Source organism: Molothrus ater, chromosome 21 (genome assembly GCF_012460135.2).
Source record: "Molothrus ater isolate BHLD 08-10-18 breed brown headed cowbird chromosome 21, BPBGC_Mater_1.1, whole genome shotgun sequence".
Lineage (NCBI taxonomy): Eukaryota > Metazoa > Chordata > Aves > Passeriformes > Icteridae > Molothrus > Molothrus ater.
This window is the reverse complement of record NC_050498.2, coordinates 5706833-5725562: the sequence shown is the minus strand read 5'-3', so window position 1 is coordinate 5725562 and position 18730 is coordinate 5706833.

Genomic DNA, 18730 nt, shown 5'->3' with positions numbered 1-18730 from the left:
TGGACACGGAGGTCCTGGAGGTGCCCAGCTCCCTTTTCCCTCCGTGGCTGTTCCTCTCAGAGTGGGTTTGGCTGGAGAGCTCATCCCTCCAGCAGGGAGGTGATGATGTTGCTGTATTGCTCTGAACAGCCTGGAAGTGTTTTAGCAACACAGGCAAACAACAAACATCATCCTGAGCACAATATCGACTCGCTTAATTGGCAAGTGAGGTGTTGAGCTGGCCTCCTGCTTGGCTTCAATTGTGGATGCACCAGCTCTGCCTCTGCTCATCATGCTGTCAGTGGGAAAGGCTCCACACAGGGTAATCACAGCCTGCTGCACACTCCGTGCTCAGCAAAGCTCCAAATCAAAAGGAAATAGCAGAAAACACCGAGGGGAGGTGGAAGGAGGGGTGGAGGGGGCCAAACTCGCAGCCTGCAATTGTAGCTGCTCCTCCTGGGAGCTGGGGGCGTCCTGAGAAACTTCTTTGGGCTGGTTTAAAGCTTGTGCTTGGTGGGTACAGGCAGAGCCAGGTGAAATGCACAGGAAAGGGAGAGCTGCAGGAGGGAGTTTCCTTGTTCAGCTAACAGGAGAGGGGACAGCTGGTGCTGGAGAGCAGCAAACTGGAAGAAAGGGGATGTTCTGCCCCTGCCTTCTCACATAACCTCAGGCAAGTCACAGGTACTCCCTTTGCCACAGCTCCCACATGGCAAATGAGCACTGTGGTCTCTCCTTTGCCTCTCCTGCTGTTCCTGCTCAAGGACCAGGTTTTCTAAGGCAATTTGCACCCCTGAGGATGCATGTGTGTGCCCAGAAGTATTTAAAATTGTTCTAAGCAATTATGTGCCCGACTCACTTGGGTCTTGTCCCATTTCAGTGCAGCCTCAGGCATCCAAATGCCTCTGCAATTCTGGCCCTTGGACTCTTTGAAGCAGCAAATTGTCTCTTGCTATGAGTGTCTGTATAATTGTGAGCGTCTGTGGATGCACGTACACACATCTCTGCCTTATGCTGTGGCACAAGGAACCCAGGAGCTACAGAGGTGCAAAAGTAAAAGCTGTGCCCCAGGAGGCCTCACTTTGCAGGTTCTTATTGCAGGTGCAATATCAGCTCAGCTGCAAAACCGTGGACCTGATTCTCTTCCCACTTTGCACCCAGGCCACGCGAGGCTGTGCCTGCTCCTGCCTCAGGAGCTGGGCAGAGCTGATGGATGGCCCTGGTGGTTGTTGGGCCATCCATCTCAGGGTTCTCAGAGCCACACACAAGCATGAGGGGAGGCAAATAAACTGGTAACCTGTTTGTGAGGTTACCATGAGCCTGGAGAAACAACAAGCTGTAAGAACTGTGGCTGCCAGAGGGGGTTAATGCAGCAGGCACTGTGTGACCGTGTGCACAGGGTTCTGAGGATGAGGGAAGAGATGAGGATCTGACTCCATGTTTCAGAAGGCTTGATTTATTATTTTATGATATATATTATATTAAAACTATACTAAAAGAATAGAAGAAAGGATTTCATCAGAAGGCTGGCTAAGAATAGAATAGCAAAGAATGATAACAAAGGCTTTTGTTTTGGACAGAGAGTCTGAGCCAGCTGACTGTGATTGGTTATTAATTAGAAACAACTTTATGAGACTAATTACAGATTTACTTGTTGCATTTTACAGTAGCAGATAACCATTGTTTACATTTTGGTTTTGAGGCTTCTCAGGAGAAAAAATTTTAAGGAAAGGATTTTTCATGAAAGATGTCTGTGACGGCGCTGAGCTTACAGCAGCCAGGAAATCCCACACTTTTGGAGATGACAGCCTTGGTGGAAGTGGTGTCACAGCAGAGGAGCACAGGGCAGTCTGGCCACTGGGGACAAGCTGCTCTCCATCATATCAATTCCATTCAACAGCTCCAGATGTGCCAGGGGGTGAGAGGGGCTCAGGGCAGTGCAAACCCACCCCAAGCTCAGCTCTGACAGCTGCCTGGGCTGGGTCTGTCTGCTAGGCAGGCACTTGGGCAGGAGTGCCAGCCCTTGTGTTATAGTCTTGTTCAGAGGAGGGTGACAAAGAGGAGGGAAAGGCACGTGGGTGAGAGCAATCCTTAGTGCTGGAGCCAGGCCACGGGGCTGGCAGGTGTATTTCATGTGCACATCACTTCTGCAAACCGAATTTGTGAGTACAGGGCTCGCTCTGCCTTTGTGCAGGCTGTGTGGAACCCCAGCTCCCCAGTTCCAAGCAGACATTTCCATTAGCAGTGCTTAAAGCCCAGCTCTGTCAGCACTTCCACTGCACTCTGGAGGAGTTCACTCCCCATAAAGCACCCGCTCTCTGCTGGAACACAGCACACAAGAGGGAGAGATGGATCTGCATTAGTCCCATTAGCACTTATTTCTTATCTCTGGCGCCCCATAGTTGGAAAACACGTCCCCAGCTCAGTGCAGGAGCCAGCATCCTCCCTAGATTTATCCTGCAGACATTTGGCTGGGGATTTTACTTAAGGTTTAACTCGATTGGCAGACACTGTTTTTCTGGGTGGCTTCTGTTCCACCTCTAGGTTTCTGTAAAGCAGCTCTGAGATGCATTGGCAGAGTGTGCTGAGTGTTAATTACCAGCTACAAGCACAGCCTCAAATGCAGAAGGATTTTTTCATTCACAATCTGGCACTGAATAACAAGAAGAGCAACAGGTTGTGGAGAAGGGAGTTCTCTTCTTACCTGCCTCCAAATTGGATGAGAGTTTGGGAGCCAGGTAGGAAGAGCAGAGCCTGCTCAGTGCCAGGGCAGCAAGGAGGGGTAGATTTTGGAGAACAATGAAGTTTAGTCAAACTAAACAGAGTTTCCTCTGTGTGATCATCTGCTAGAGGACGAGCTGCACACTGCAACACCGTGAAAACCCATCCAGGGAATCGGGGATGCCGCAAATCCACGCAGATCTTCCAAGCTCCTGGATCCCTGACAGCCCTGCTGGTGCTCACAGCCGTGTATTTATAGGGCAGACATTCCCTTGATCCACCTCCTGCAGGCCAGGAAAATTTGGGAAGGCAGTACCTCAGATGAACTTCAGGATCCATCCACACAGGAGCTCAGCCTGGCTCACAGCAGAGAGGGAGCTGCTCCAATCCCAGGCACAGAGAGGAAAGCCAGCAACAACCACAGCACTTTATCTACCAAATATTTCTGTGTCTCACATGAAATTGGATTTTCTCAGAGCCTGCATGTCGCTCCCCAGGAGTCAGGGTTGGAAACGTCCTTCTGAGAAACACGGATGAAGGCAAAGAGGAATGCAGAGATATTTCAGCATCACCAATGGAGGTTTCAAGGCTGCAGCAGAATTTCTCTCTCCTCTCACTCCTACCCTTATCTCTAAAGCTCTTCATGTTGTGCAGAGCCCAGCACCTTGTGAATCCTGGAGCAGAAAATAAACAGGGAGCAGTGCCAGCAACCAGATTCTTATTAGAGATCCCTCATGTCCACGTCTTGGAGCAGGCAGAGACAAATCTGGGAGCCTGCCAGCACACAGGGAAGGCTTTCCTTGAGATTCCTGGCTGGATGTTGAACTTCCCCTCCCTTTTCCAGGTAGATTACTGCCTAGGAGCAGAGAACACACTATTCCTGCCTTGTTTTGGGGAGGTCTCTTCCCAAGGGCTGCAGGGGAGAGAGGGAGCATAAGGTTTTTATTATGGGTTCATGGTTCATGGGAAGCCTCACAAAAGCTTGGTTCAGGCTGTGGGGAATGAGCTTTCCATGGTCCTGCTGAGCACTCAGAACTGTTTGAAATCTTGGTTCTTAGGACTGAGGTGAATAAAACAATGGGCAAAGAACAGGAACCCCAGAAGGAAATATGGTTTGTGCTTTAGAGCAGTGCCTTAGAAATAACCAGGCTGGAGGGAACTCCCAGTGGGTAAGGAGCTGGGACAAGGGACAAGCTCTGCTCCACAAGCAGCTGAGACAGGGCAGGGGGGCAGGCAAAAGGAAACCCCAGAAATCCAGCAGTGCAAGGGTTATGGAGAGCCCTGAATGATCCACTCCAACCTGCACACTCCAGCCCAAGCAGGATTCAATCCCAGGCAGTACCAGGAAGAAAAACCTTTAAGAAGAAACTTATCAATTCCTATTAAGTAATTAAATTACCTTCTTTGAGACACAGGTGTTAGAAGATGCAAAGTATCATTTCTTGATAAAAAATACACTCAGTCCCTGTCTTAGGTCTGTTTCTGTGCTGGATTTTTCTCCCTGAAGCTCCAGGTCTGCTGAACTTTGCTGGGGATGCTGCCTATTTTTAACCTGCCTTGGCACTTGTGTTATCGTTCATGTCAGAATGAGGCCAGGTAATAAATATATCTTCCCACCAAAACTTCCCAGATTTTGTTAATTTAGACACTCCAGTGTGAAGCCTAGCACACCCAGGGAATGCTCCAGAAGGAATGTCTCAGTCCTGCTCTGAGAGCAGGCTCCTGGCCCCCAACCAGGGGAAGTTTCTGCAGACACATGGCCACACCACGTGCCATGGCCAGGGAAGCTCCTGCTCCTGAACAGAACTATTTTTGTCACCTGCACAGCTCTCACTCCACAGCTGTGCTCCAGGAGCCTCAATATTTATGTGTCATCAATTTGTCATCTGCCTGGGAACATCTGCTACAGGTAGGAAATCAATCCATGGCGTCAGCACAGCCCAGCACCGCAGCTTTCCGTGCTAAAGCCTCTCTAGATTCTGGGGCTAAGAGAGCTCCCAAGGAAATTCCTGGTGTCTTGTCTAACCCTTCCCAGCCTGACAAACTAATTGCCCTATAATTCGAACACAATTGCAATCTATACTGGAAGGGATTATATGCAGATGGCAGGGGTGACTCTCATTTCCTCTCTTACTTATTCCGAGCCTTTTTTCTGGTATCAATTCCATTGAAAAGGAAATTATTAACTCACAACCCTCCATTTTACTCAGCCTGGTTTCAGGAGGTGTGTGTTAAACCCACATCCAGGCACAAAGGCTCCTGAGGAATCACTCCTCCTGTTGAAGTTCTCCTCACAAAAGCCTCCCTGGGAATCCCGCCAGCCCCGAGCCTGGGAGCTGGTGTAGTAATAAAAATGTAACATGATGTACTGTAAATTATACACGGGATGGGAGAGGGCAGGGAGCTGTCTCTCACCCCTCCCAAGCAGCTCCAGCACTGCCTGAAGGTCTCTGGCTGCCCAGGAGTGTGGCAGGACCGTCCTCCCCTCTACCACAGGTGGTTGGTGCAGATATGAAGAGATAACCCAGGGCTGAAAGGGCCAAAGGAGTCATAAAACAAGAGAGATAAAAGAAATATTCTTGACTGAGAGACACTGTTTTACAGACTATAAAAGACACAATTATCAGAGAGGCAGAAGCCTTCTACATACACACCCTGAAAGTGTTTGAGCCTTTTCCCCAGAGTTTGGACACAAATCCATGGTTACTTCCCTGGGGATTGAGGGGGAGGATCTCAGCATCTGCCCCACCAACAAATGGATGGTAAGATCCACTGAATCCTAAGTTATATTATTTCTTCACTATCTGCAATAGGTACCTTTAACCCTGTGCTCTATATACCTACTAGTAGTTTCTCTTTTTGTGTTTATTCCTATATACCTACTAATAGTTTATCTTTTTGTCTTTATTTTCATATATATGCTAGTAGTTTATCTTTTTGTCTTTATTCCTATATATCTACTAGTAGCTTATCTTTTTGTCTTTATACTCTAAAGTATACAGTTTATTTTAAGGCTTATGTCTGTTAGTTTTGTGTCTATTAAATGAATAAATCATTCTATTAGAGAGACAATCAGCCACTATTAAAGAACTTGTGAATGAGAGTGGGTTTTGGGGTGCTGGCCACCTCAACAAAGCTACAGAGCTCTGGGCAAAAGGCAGGGACTTATCCAAAAGCCCACATCCATTCCTAACAAGGAGATTTGTGTGCTCAGCCCCTGCTGAGCCTTCCCCACTCTGAGTGTGCAACCCCAGCAGAGCAGGGGCTGCCTCCTGTTGGTGATGGAGAGAGATGGGGAGACTGACTTGGTGATCAAAATCCCATTTTATTGTGGGATACAAACACTTACATGCTGTGGAAGTTTGCAGGGGTCCAGGACAAGAGAAGAGACAAGAATCTTGACTCCATGTTTCAGAAGGCTGGTTTATTATTTTATGATATATATAATATTAAAACTATACTAAAAGAACAGAAGAAAGGATTTCATCAGAAGGCTTGAAAGAAGTGGAATGATAACAAAATCTTGTGACTGACCAGAGAGTCTGAGACAGCTGGACTGTGATTGGCCATTAATTAGAAACAACCACATGAGACCAATCACAGATGCACCTGTTGCATTCCACAGCAGCAGGTGAATTGTTTTTCTTTTCCTCTCAGCTTCTCAGGAGAAAAAAATCCTAGCAAAACGATTTTTCATAAAACATGTCTGTGACAATTACTATTTCAGGGAGACTAGTAATACGTACTGCAATAGTTAGGTTAAAGTCACACACACAAACTTATGCATATAACAGCATCTCTTGCTTGCAGAGTTTAATGGGTTATTCTCTTTCTTGGAAATCTGTTGGATTTCATCGTCTTGCAATCCAGGTCTAAATTTCAAAGCTCCCTTTGCTTTTGCCAAGGCATCCTGTTATCAAATCTCTTATGTTAACCAGGTCCAAAGCCCATCATCTGTCTTGTGTCCCCCAACATTCCAACATCTCCCCCCTTCCTTTTGACTAAATGGCCTTATTAATTAATGGCCTTATTAATTAATCTCTGCACACATTGAAAGGTATCCTGATTAATACAATTATTATCCAAATTACCAAATACATACCTATCCTAAAAAGAATCTTTCAGTTAAAAACTCCAGCCACTAAAAGGCTGAGGCTTGATCTTTATAAACTAAAAACATTCCTGATGGCAGCTGCATTACTGGATTTAGAAAGGCTGCCAGAAGTGTAATTGTACCAAAAGTTTTGATTTTTATACACAGGGTGAGAGGGAGAAACATTTTTGAGACTGATTCCTTCCCACGTATTTAAAATTAACACAGAAATCCAATTTCACAGAACCCAGGAATCCGAATTCTTGGGGTTCCACCAAGGGTGTTTCAGGAGGGTAAGGGATCCAATTTGATGTGATTTGATCTGCTTTCAAAATAAAATTTTTTAGTGCAAAGTTCTGGAGGAGCTTTCCCTCCTGCCTTCCGTGGAAGAACTCCCTTGGGAAAAGGGCGGCAGGATCCCTCCCCTCCCTGCCCACCCTGAGCAGACAACCAGCAGTGCCCAGCCCAAAGGATGGGCTCTGAGCTGTGATTTCCCAGAGCCAATCCCTCCCAGCTCGATTTGCCTCTTCCATTTGTTCTGCAGGGAAGAGGAGGCTCCAGCACAGTCAGCAATCCTGGAATGGGGACATTTCCCTGCTCCCAGACAGGCAGAAAGGAGCTGAGGAGGGATTTCAGTGCCTTCCCTCTCCTCCAGGCCACAGCTCTCTCCCCCAGGCTCCCTCGGGCTGGCTGTCTCGCATTTTTACAAAAACTGCAATAATATCACACTTGCAGCCATATGGAGAGCAAATTTTAAAAATTCTATAAAAATCTCAGCTGTTCTGTGGGATAGAAAAGAGAATTTCCCTCCTCCAGCCTTCCAGACTGTCCCACAGCCCAACTCTCTGGGCCAAATTTTTTTTTTTTCCTTCCCTTCTGACTCCAAGGAGTTCTCCCTCGATTTCTATCCCACATTTCCTTGGCATTCCCTTCCTGGGATACCTGGGAGCAGTTCATTTCCAGCACTACCCCATGTGCCTGGGGGTCCCAGCTGGCACCCAGCAGCCAGGAGGAACAGGAATGAGCTCAGCAGGAGGGAGAGGAGAGATCCTGGTACCTGGAGATGTGCAACAGGACACGAGCAGCTCATTCCAGCCTGGAATTGTGCATTTTAGTGACCTGGGCACAGCAGGATGCACAAATTTCACAAAGGTCTGCCTGGTGCTGAGGGAGCACCAGGTGTCCTCGAGGGATGGGAATGGCCTTTAAGCAGATTCCAGCAAGCAAAAGCCACAACAAAGTAAAATTTGGGGAAAAAAGACAGGGTTTTGGGGGTACTTTTTCTCTCCCAAATGCATGAAAGTTCTTTTCTTTTTGTTTCAAAAATGCCAAACCTTTTCGTTGCCCCAGTTCCTAAGAAAAAAAATCAGCACTTCATTTCAAGGCTGCTATTTTCAGTTTTCCTGAACAGTCTATGGAAAGTAAAAAAAAAAAAAAAAAAACAAACAACATTTATATGGAGTAAAATGTTGGTTTAGTTTTCAAAGAATTTTTGGGGAAAGGAAAAAGGAAAGGAAAAAGGAAAGGAAAGGAAAGGAAAGGAAAGGAAAGGAAAGGAAAGGAAAGGAAAGGAAAGGAAAGGAAAGGAAAGGAAAGGAAAGGAAAGGAAAGGAAAGGAAAGGAAAGGAAAGGAAAGGAAAGGAAAGGAAAGGAAAGGAAAGGAAAGGAAAGGAAAGGAAAGGAAAGGAAAGGAAAGGAAAGGAAAGGAAAGGAAAGGAAAGGAAAGGAAAGGAAAGGAAAAAGGAAAGGAGGAGACATTAGAAGGAAGCCCCAGCACATCCCAGCCCGGGCCAGCCATGAGGAGAGGAACCATCTCCTGCTGCAGCAGCAGTAAAAATCCTTCACAACTGACTGTTAAAGCCACAGGGAAATGAATGTTTTTCTTTTTTTTTTTTTATCTTTACAGCCTCTCGTCCTCTCTCTTCCTTCCCTGGCTGGTGCAAGGCCAAGGAAACCCAATTGCAATTAAACATTTCGCTCCTCTATGTAAACAACAATAGCCACACAAAAATCCTGCAGCTTTCAGCAAAAGCAGCCTGAATTCCCTGACAAAATATTGCAGCTCTCCAGCAGGAAATGGCTCCTCTGCACATCATCCTGAGCTCTCCTCCTGCAGGCTCCCTGGCCCCTCTTTGCCCCAGATTTAGAGGCTGTCACAGCTGATCTGCAGCAGTGGATGCAGGCACACTGACACCCTGGCCTGGCAGCCCTGCTGCTGGAAAAGCTCTGCAAAGCTGCTGCTTTGGATAAATAAACAGCACATCCCCTGTGAGGCATCCTCTGCACAGCACCAGCGTGGGGAGCCTCTGCTGCCATAATTCCCCATGTCCTTAGTGCCCGACAGCCCCCATAAAGAGCTGGCAGCTTTATGTGCCACTTAAACCCAGCCTGTCACCACGGCAAAGTTCCCTCAAAAGCAAAAGGATCAGGGTGTTATAGATACAGATCCTAATGCTGGCTTTTTGCAGATATTAAAAAGGGATTTTATACGTGTGATGCTAAAGGAACTTTGTTATATGATAATATATATGCTATATTATATTTTATATATTATATATATAATATCAAATATAATATGTAATCAAATATAATATGTAATCAAATATATTATATTATATTATATTATATTATATTATATTATATTATATTATATTATATTATATTATATTATTAACTATATTATTATTAATTATTATAATAATTATTCTAATTATAATAATTATTCTAATTATAAATAATATTTATTATTATATATTATATATTATTATATATTATATATAATATAATATATAATTATGATTATATATAATATTTATTATTATTATATTAATTATATTAATTATATTAATTATATATCTAATTTTAATTTCTGTTGTTAATTAAGCTTAGTGAAATAGCTGATATCAGTGTGCTTGTGTTAAAATGCCTGCTGGGATGGGATAAAACATCCAATGAACACAGGATTATGACACCTTAAACAGATATCAGCACTCACCCTCTGAAGGCAGAGTGGGCTGGGGCCAAAACTGAAGGTGATGATCAAAAAGGACTAAAACAACCCAAGAATACACATGCTCTAAGAAGGTGGACCAATTAAGAAGATATGCCAAATAGTTCTTTGAACATGTAAACTAATTTGGGGAAAAGTTTACTGTGCATAAGGGTCTCTGAATCTGCAACAGGCTGATGGAATTAAAAGGTATTTAAGGGGTATCCCCGAAGAGAACAGGGTGCTCTTGGCTGAGTGCTGTAAGTAACCTTTGCTCTGTGGCCCTTGTCTCCCATTGTCCTTTATTTAACTTTTTAAAATTTTCACAGGACAGTGAACGTGGTTTTCACACCTTTGCTCTGTGCTCCTTGTCTCCCAGTGTCCTTTATTAATTTTTTACATTTCCACAGGAGAGTGAAGGTGTTTTTCACTGGGTGAGCACCCAGTGCCTCCTCACACCCTGCCCATGGTGCCAGAGCAGATCCTGCTCCTCACTGCTGGTTCTGGACTCCACATGTATGGGAATAAATCACACAGAACTCCATTTCCTTCATGGTGCAAAAGCCCTTTCTTTATTCACATAACCCCTTTTTATACAGTTTTACAGATCTCATGTGGGACTCCAATTGGTTAGTAGTTCCTCCAATTTCTCTATTGGTTAGCAACAAGTTGTTATTTTACATTAATTGGTCACTCAAACTCTCAGTGTCTACATGCAGGGAAGTGGTTTGTAAGAGATAGTTTTCATTTTTCTATCTAACAGTGCAAAAACAGCTTATGCAGGTGCGAGTTGGGTTTTTTTTTTAACCCAGGAATATCTTGTTATGTTAACGAATTGCTCACACCAGGATTGCTTTCACACAGGAACATGCAAAACGTTGCCTTTGACAAGGCCAGCCAGTGATGCCAAGAGAGCAGGCTTGATTTTATGAAGCCTTTCTCAATGATTTTTCTACCTTAGTGCCACACACGTGAACCCCGGCAGGGCTGGGAGAGTGCCAAAGCAGCACAATTTATAAACTCCAGACAGGAAGGATGCTCCCCGTGGGCTGAGCCTGAAGGGAAGTTGATTTTCCACAGATACCAGAGCAGTGAGTGAGTCTTGCCTCACTCCAGGGCTTGGTTCAGCTCAGGCAGCTGTGCCTGAGGGGCACAGAGGATGCAGCCCTAAGGATAAAGGGTTTGAGCTGCATTTGGGATGAAACTGCATGAGCTGCATGTATTTACAGCTTGCAAACACAGGCAGGACCTGCAATGTGCAGAGCAGCGAGGAATAAAGGTACCTCGAACCCCCCAAACCTTTCCAGCCTCCCTGTATGCAGATCTGTGCTTAAACACAATAATTTTTATTTTAGCATGCTGAGAAGTGGGTTTTTTTTTCCCCAAGATTAAAACACAGGGCCAAGGAAATTGCCCCAAACTGTTGCATGGATCAGAGTTTCTGTGACAAAAGCCAGAGTGCTTGTTTTATTTTCAAACAGCATATGGTTTGATTTTAAAAGCTCAGCTACTCAAAAGCAGCCTTCCAGAAAAGCCTGGGGCACAGCAGCTCCTCTGGATCCACATGGAAGGTTCTGGAAGAGCCCAGCACCCAAGCATTTGAAGTCCCTGGAAAAGTCGTTCTTTTTTGGGAGAGAACAGCAGAAAAACACCTGCCTGGTGCTTTGTAATCCATCTACCCCAAAAGCAAAGAGAGCTTTAAACCAGAAGGGAAAAAAAAAAAACCCTCAGAAATATAATAAAACAGAGAGGGAAAAGAGAGGCAGGAAAAGGTTGAATAAATTCCACTTTTGGTTTTAGACTTGTAACACCATAAATGCTACTGAATAAATCATCAGCAGACCAGAGAGCTGAAATAATACAGGGGAAAAACCTGAGTTGCCACCCATCACCCTCCCCCTGACACACAATAAACGCTTCTCCTCCAGCCAACACGCATTAGCACAGTGAGCACAGCACGCCCAGCCCTCTGACACCCCCCTGCCCGCGGATCATCCTGCCCCTCCTGCCTCTCCAGAGCCCCTGCTCCTGCCACCCGGGGTCCCTGCTGCCACCCAGCACACCAGACTCTCTCTGCTGTCACCGCAGCGAGCGTGAACTCCAAATTCTGCTGTGAAAGTAAAGGCCACGAGAGCTGCTAATCCCCCACGTCTCCCTGAGGGAGGTTGCTGGCAGGTGAGCAGCACAAGTGGAAATGGCATTTCTGGGTCCCTCTGCAGCCTTTCAGAGCCCAGACAGAGATGTTTCACTTTGAAAGATCCGAGAATCCAAGGATGAGGCTCCTGTTTGGCACCCAGAGAGGGGAGAAGGGGCAGCCATGGAACAAGGCCACCTTCACACAGCTCCCCACCAGCCCCAGACAGCTCCAGTGCTGATGAGGACAGCTGTGTCAGGGTGGAAATGTGGGTGTGTGTTCCACTGCCGTCTGTCAGAGCTGGGGCAGTTATCTCCTGTTCACGGGGCAGTTTTCTTTATCTCTCCCACAACCAATCCTCCCTTCAGGAGATATTTTCTGTTAATAGTCCATTAATTATTAATTATCCTCTGTCCATGGCCACTGAGTGTCCCTGCAGGGCTGATCCAATCCCATCATCCCATGGGGAGATGCTGTGCCCAGGGGAGGAGCCAAGCATTCCTACCTGGATCCAATCTGAGGTGCTGGCACAGCACAGCAGCCTTTGCCCAGTGCATTGCCAGAGGAGCAGCTTCTGCTGCCCTGCACTGCCAGAGGGAGCCCAGGCCCATCTCCAGCAGCCCTGGAGCTGCAGAGGAAAACTCCCCCCTTGTGCAGGATCCCTGCTCCAGCAGAGCCACAGCTGGCACTGCAGGAGGGCTGAGCCCCCATGGGATGGGGCTGTGCCACCCCCTGACACACAGGGGGACAGGGCATGGTCTCACTCTGTCAGTGTTGTTTTGTATTACTTCATTGTTTATTATATTTTTATTTTCTTCCCAATAAAGAACTGTTATTCCTGCTCCCATATCTTTGCCCGAGAGCCCCTTAATTTCAAAATCATAGCAATTTGGAGAGAGAGGGTTTACATTTTCCATTTCAGGGGAGGCCTCTGCCTTCCTGAGCAGACTCCTGTCTTTTCAAAGCAAGACAACATCCAAGGACTTGGGGCACAGCAGGAGCATGGGAAGCCAGGTTTATCCCAGGGAACCCAAGCCAGCAGCTGCCATGGGGGCTCTCATGCAAACCCTGGGATGGAAACTGGCTCTAACCAACACAAAGCCACCTGTGGCTGCAGTGGGACACGTGGGACACCTGGGCCAGGATGTGACAGGACATCTCCATCCTGACAGCAGCTTGTGCAGGCACGGGTGGTGCAGTGCATTTGCAAGGGTTAGGCCATGGTGTGCACAGCCAGTCTGTTATCAAAGCCTCAGGAATTCCTCAAGGCTATTAGAACGTAAATTGTGCCAAATGAAGAAAGAAGAGGCTGAGAATCCAAGTTCCAGGTCACAGAGGGCTGTGAAACACCTAAACTGTAACCAATCATACACTCCAAGAAATGCAGGCAGAAAAGGAGGGAACAGGACAAAAACACCAATCAAGAAGTTTGTACTTTGGATAATCTCTAAATATGTGTGTAATGTAAAGAAAAAAACAGCTTCTACTTAATCATATTGGTCAGTTGTTCAGGATTTCCTGGATTTCCTAGATTTCCTGCAATACACAGGGGTGGGGATGTGCTGGGAAACATTTCCTGCAGGGCTGGAGCTGGGAATGAGCCCAGCCCACAAGGGACAGGGAGTGACAGCTAAAGGGACATCTTAAATCCAGCTGGAGACAACCTTTAGAGATGCTCTAAAGGTTTGCAACCGTACTTGGTGGATTAAATCCATTTCAGGAGGAAATACCTTGCCAGGCCTGAGTGATTGCCCAGAGTAAAGATGGAAAGATGTGAAAATGGGTGATAAATATGAAGAGAGGGAGATGAGAGACATATAATGGAGTGTCTGACACAGCCTTAATTACAGCCTTGTATATACTCTGAGAAAATATATTTAGCTGATAGCAGCACTGGGGGTTTGAGGCTTTCTACAACGAGCTTAGGTTAAAATAAACATTTATTTTAAGCATAAGCAAGTCATTCAACTAGTTAGTTTAAAGCTGAGCTAGGTGAATAGCTTACAGTAAATAATCTGCTACATGCATTTATTCAAGTTTCTTTTTAGCCTAAATTTCCTAGGAGAACAAAATAAAAAGACCTGCTCTGCAGTAGTCATCTCCTCCTAAGAACTCTCAAATTTCCTGCCCAATTTTTCTGAGATTTACTCATAAGGGGCTTGGAAGTGCTATGATCCTCCAAATTGCTGATGATCCCCACTCCTGGAACAGCTTCCAGAAAACCCAGATTGGATGGCTTTGAGCTTCTTAAAGTCATCTTTGCTTATTTATAACTGTCCTGACTCCTAAGACAAATAACTGCTCCCTCAGATAGCCCAGCACCAATCTGAGGTGGATTTTGGTCAGGACATCATTTCTGTGCTAAGGTCTCATGGCTGTTTAAAAGCAGGATTTTTTGAGAGTGATCCTTCCCAAATACCCAAATACTTCTCCCCCGCTGTTAATTATCCCTACAGCCAGCTCTGCCCATCTCATCCCTGTGGAAAAAAAGGGGATCTCTGGATCAGGCACTTGCAAACAGCTCCTGGAGCAGCTCCTCACCCCCCTCTGCCTTGGGAAGAGCCCATGGAGCAGCTCACATCCCCTTTAGAGGATGTGGGATCACCCTCAGCAACAAAAATGGGCTCCACTCTCTGTGCAGCCAAATTCCTGAATAATTCATGGTCAGGATGGATCCTGGTGTGTGGCAGGATGAGGAAGGACCTCGCTGTGTAAGCGCCCACTCCAGCAGTGAACTTGTGGACATCCTGCCCATTCCTCTTGCTCCAGGGCAGGGATGTGACCCCCTCAGCTGTTTGTCAGAGCTGTGGGACCTGCTCTGGAACACCTCAGTGACAGAGCTGCCCTTATGTGCCCTCCTCCTGTGCTTCCCCTTGTCATCTGCAGGACTGATGGTGTTTATCCTGGGAATGACTCAATCCATGATGGGCTTTTCAATCCTCTGCTGTGGCAGAAAAGGTCATGCTCAATCCAGCTGCAAATGCTGCTCCCTCTGTGATCTCCTCCAGGCTGGGAGCTCTCACAGCCCCATGCACACCAGGAGCTCAGACTGGGCCCCAAATACCCAGTTTTGCCAGAATTTCAAGGCCTTTAGATGTCACAGACACATTTTCTGAAAAATCCTTTCCTTAGGATTTTTCCTCCTGAGAAGCTGAGAGGCCTCAGGAACAAAGTGTGAGCAATGGTTATCTGCTGCTGTGGAATGCAACAGGTGCATCTGGGATTGGTCTCATGTGGTTGTTTCTAATTAATGGCCAATCACAGTCAGCTGGCTCGGACTCTCTGAGACACAAACCTTTGTTATCATTCTTTCTTTTTCTATTCTTAGCCAGCCTTCTGATGAAATCCTTTCTTCTATTCTTTTAGTATGGTTTTAATATAATATATATCATAAAGTAATAAATCAAGCCTTCTGAAACATGGAGTCAGATCCTTGTCTCTTCCCTCTTCCTTGGACCCCTGTGAACACAGTCACATTTAGAGACCTTTTACATCCTTTTCAGACCATCATAGCAGCAAAGTCAGGGAATTCCCTTCCTGAGGGCTCCCACCCAGCTCCTCGGTGCAACAGGAATTACGAGAGGTTCGTGCTTCATTGCAGGCTCATTTTTACACCCATTTTTTGCAAGCCACAGAGCTCCAGAGGATGGGATCCAGTGGCAGATCCAGCTTCCAAGAGGAGCCCAGAGCCTGAGGAATCAGCCTTGGGCAGGGCCAGTGCCAGCCCAGGCAGCTCTGGAGCTCCCAGAGATGGATTGTGCTGTCACCTGTGCCACCCAGCAGAACCCACGTCCCTGCACTGTTTCCTGCGTTTGTCCCTGTCCTGCTTTCCATAATGCCTGGGCTGGGATTATTATTCACCTCCCAGATCAGTGGGAATGCACACAGCTCCCCTCCTCCCCCTGCTCAATTTGCTTCTCTAAACAGAGCCAAGGGAATAAGCAGGAGGCAGCTGAGTGTCTCTGGAGGTCAGGGGGTTTGTGTGGATGTTTTTCTCCTTTACAAGAGATAAAGACATTCCATGTCATGCCATGGATTTTCATCTTGTCGACCTCTCATAAACTAAGCAGGGTCAGGTGTTGGTCATTGCTTGGGCTGGAGATCTCAAGGGAAACAAACCCCACAGTTAGAGGAGGAAGAGAAATATTTGTGACTTGGCTGTTTAGGGAGTGATGCTGCTCTCTCTGAGCCAGCCCTGAGTCCCCATTGCAGGCAGGGTTAATCAGGAAATCACAGCTGCAGCACTTCCCTGCTCCCTGTGGAATGTGAAACTGGGGTGAGTTGATTCATGGGAATCAAAGGGAGTTAGGAACAAGAATTAAATGGCAGTCAAGCATTTGAGCTCCTTTAAGGAAATACCAGCCTTGATCATAAAATCTGATATCTGTCTCACTCCAACAGGTATTAGCCAAGGGGCAGCTGTTTAATGCTCCACATAAAAGGCATTCTAGCCTACTTCTTCCCCTAAATTTAGGCAGCAATTTTGTTTGAATCCAGTATGTTTGCTCCCCCTACTGAACCATCCCACGTGCTCAATGTGTGCTTTCCAGCAGTTCCCCACACGGTGCTCCTGAGCTGGCTGAATTTCCCCAGTGAGCAAAATGATTTCTGTGCTCAGTAGCCTGCAAAGCACCTCAGAATCTTTCAGATGAAAAGCCCTCGTCAAAAAGTGTATAATAAGATTCCATTCTTGTATCATTTATTCTCATTATGGCTAATAGCAGTGCTTGTGTAAAATGCTCTCCCTGTGATCAGAACGGACCCTCAGCCCGGCCTGTGGAAGCTGAGGACAAAGGAGGCATCAGGGAATAGGTGCCCAGAGTTCACCCAGCTCTCCTCAGCCTCCTGCTTTGAAGATTTTAATTAGAACAGCATCCCTGGAGCAGCTCCAGAGGGATAAAGGACAGCAGAGCAGCTGGGACCCTCTTCGTGGTGGGCACGAGCTTTTTCAGAAGGGAAATGAAGAAGGAGCTCAAGAGGAGAGGAGGCAGAGTGGAGCTGTGGGCACAAACAGCGCAGCCAGCAAGGAAAGGGGGTGATTGGGATGCCCCAGGCTCTGGGTTTGGGGTTGCCCATCAGTAAATAGGGTTGGGAACACCCAGGGTGAGCTGGGGAGTGAGGCAGCACTGCCATGAGAAATGAGGAGGGAAAAGAGGAGTCTGAGTTCAGTAAAATAGGGCAGAGAAAATTGGGTAAAATAGCGTGGAGAGGGAATGCCAGAAGAAAAGAAGGGGGAAAGAGGATGAAAAGCACTGCTAACTCCCTCTGGCCTCTGGGCAGAGCTGCAGAACTAATTGCCCCAAACAAATGCAAGAATTAAAGTTGGGGAGATTTATAAGCAGGAGAGCTCCAAGAGGCAGCTGGTGCAGTGGGGTTTGGATGGGTAATGGGAAGTATTTACAGCATTGGCAAAGCAGGCTGACAGGCAGGAGAGGCCTGGGCAACATTTAGGGCCAGAAATAAAAGAACTGACAGCTGGAAGATCTCTCACCACTGAGAAAGCCCCATAGTGAGGGATCTCTGTGCTGCTCCTGCTCTTCCCTGCATGTCCCAGATGCTGTAACTCCAATGATTTGTGCTCCACTCAGACACTTGTGGCCCCACAAATGTCAAACAGTGCAGGGACAAAGAAGGGAGCTTCACCCAGGAGCTGGAGAAAACAGATGGGCAGGAAGGCATCTCTGACCTCTGTCATTGCAGGCTGATGAAGAGCAGGGAAAGGATTCACTCTGTGATTCTGGGAGAGCAATTAGAGCTGGATTTGATGCTGGGGCCTGGGGACTCTTCAGGCAGTAGCAAGGTTTGGAGGTAGTCCAGGATGAACAGAAGTCATTTTTCAGATGGAAGGGGATGAAAGATAAGGGACAGCTGAGATTTGGCTGCAGATGCAAGGGAATAGAGAAGATACAGAGGACAGAGTGATTCTGGTGCCCTGCACTCAGTCAGAACAAGCAAACCAACATCCAGTTTCACTGCTGGAGGCTCATTTTCCTTGAGCATTAAGTGATAGTTGTGCTCTCATTCTAGATCATGGCTTGTCTCCAAATGAAAGGGGGAACCATCAGGTTTATCCTTGGGGGGTAAAGGAATTCCTTGCCCATTCCTCTTCACCAGAATCACTCAAGGGTGACCCAGTTTCCAAGGCTTTGCTCCAGTTCCAGCAGCAGCAAAAGGCCCAATTTTTGTGGCATCCCCCTGCCAGGCCAGGTGAGCTCTGGTCTCTGGGGACTGCCAGAGAGAGGAGGATGCTCTGCTCAGCTGACAGCTGTCCCCTTTCAGGGTGACACATCTGAGCACCTCCATGGAAATTAAAATAATCCTTTGGGGATCTTGTCGGAGCTGCTCTGATTAACAAAGCAGCACTGAACAGCAGCTCCTTTGTCCATTTGATCACGGCCAGTCCTCAAGTGATGGATAAATTAAATATTTAAGAGCCTGGGTGACAGCTCAGGACAGCTCAGCTGCTCTGTCAAAACGCCCATGGAAGGAGGTCCCACCTAGCCTGGAGCAGTCACAGGCACAGGAGGGAGCAGTGGGAGGGTTGGAGCACCCCTGGCTGCTCTCCAGGACCCCTGGCCTGCCAGCCAAAAGGATGGATCTGAGCAGGGTGGGAGGATTTTAAGCAGGATTTATGCTTTTCTAGAATGGATGTTATTTTCTGGGCTGCCACCAAACTGACAAAGGGGTTTGTTTGTTTTTTTTTTTTTGCAACCTACCCAGTATTTATTCCATTCCATATAATCCTGGAGCAGGAGAAACAATTCAGAGGCTGCAAGGCACACAGGTGAGCTGGGATGGTAATTCCCAATTCCCACAT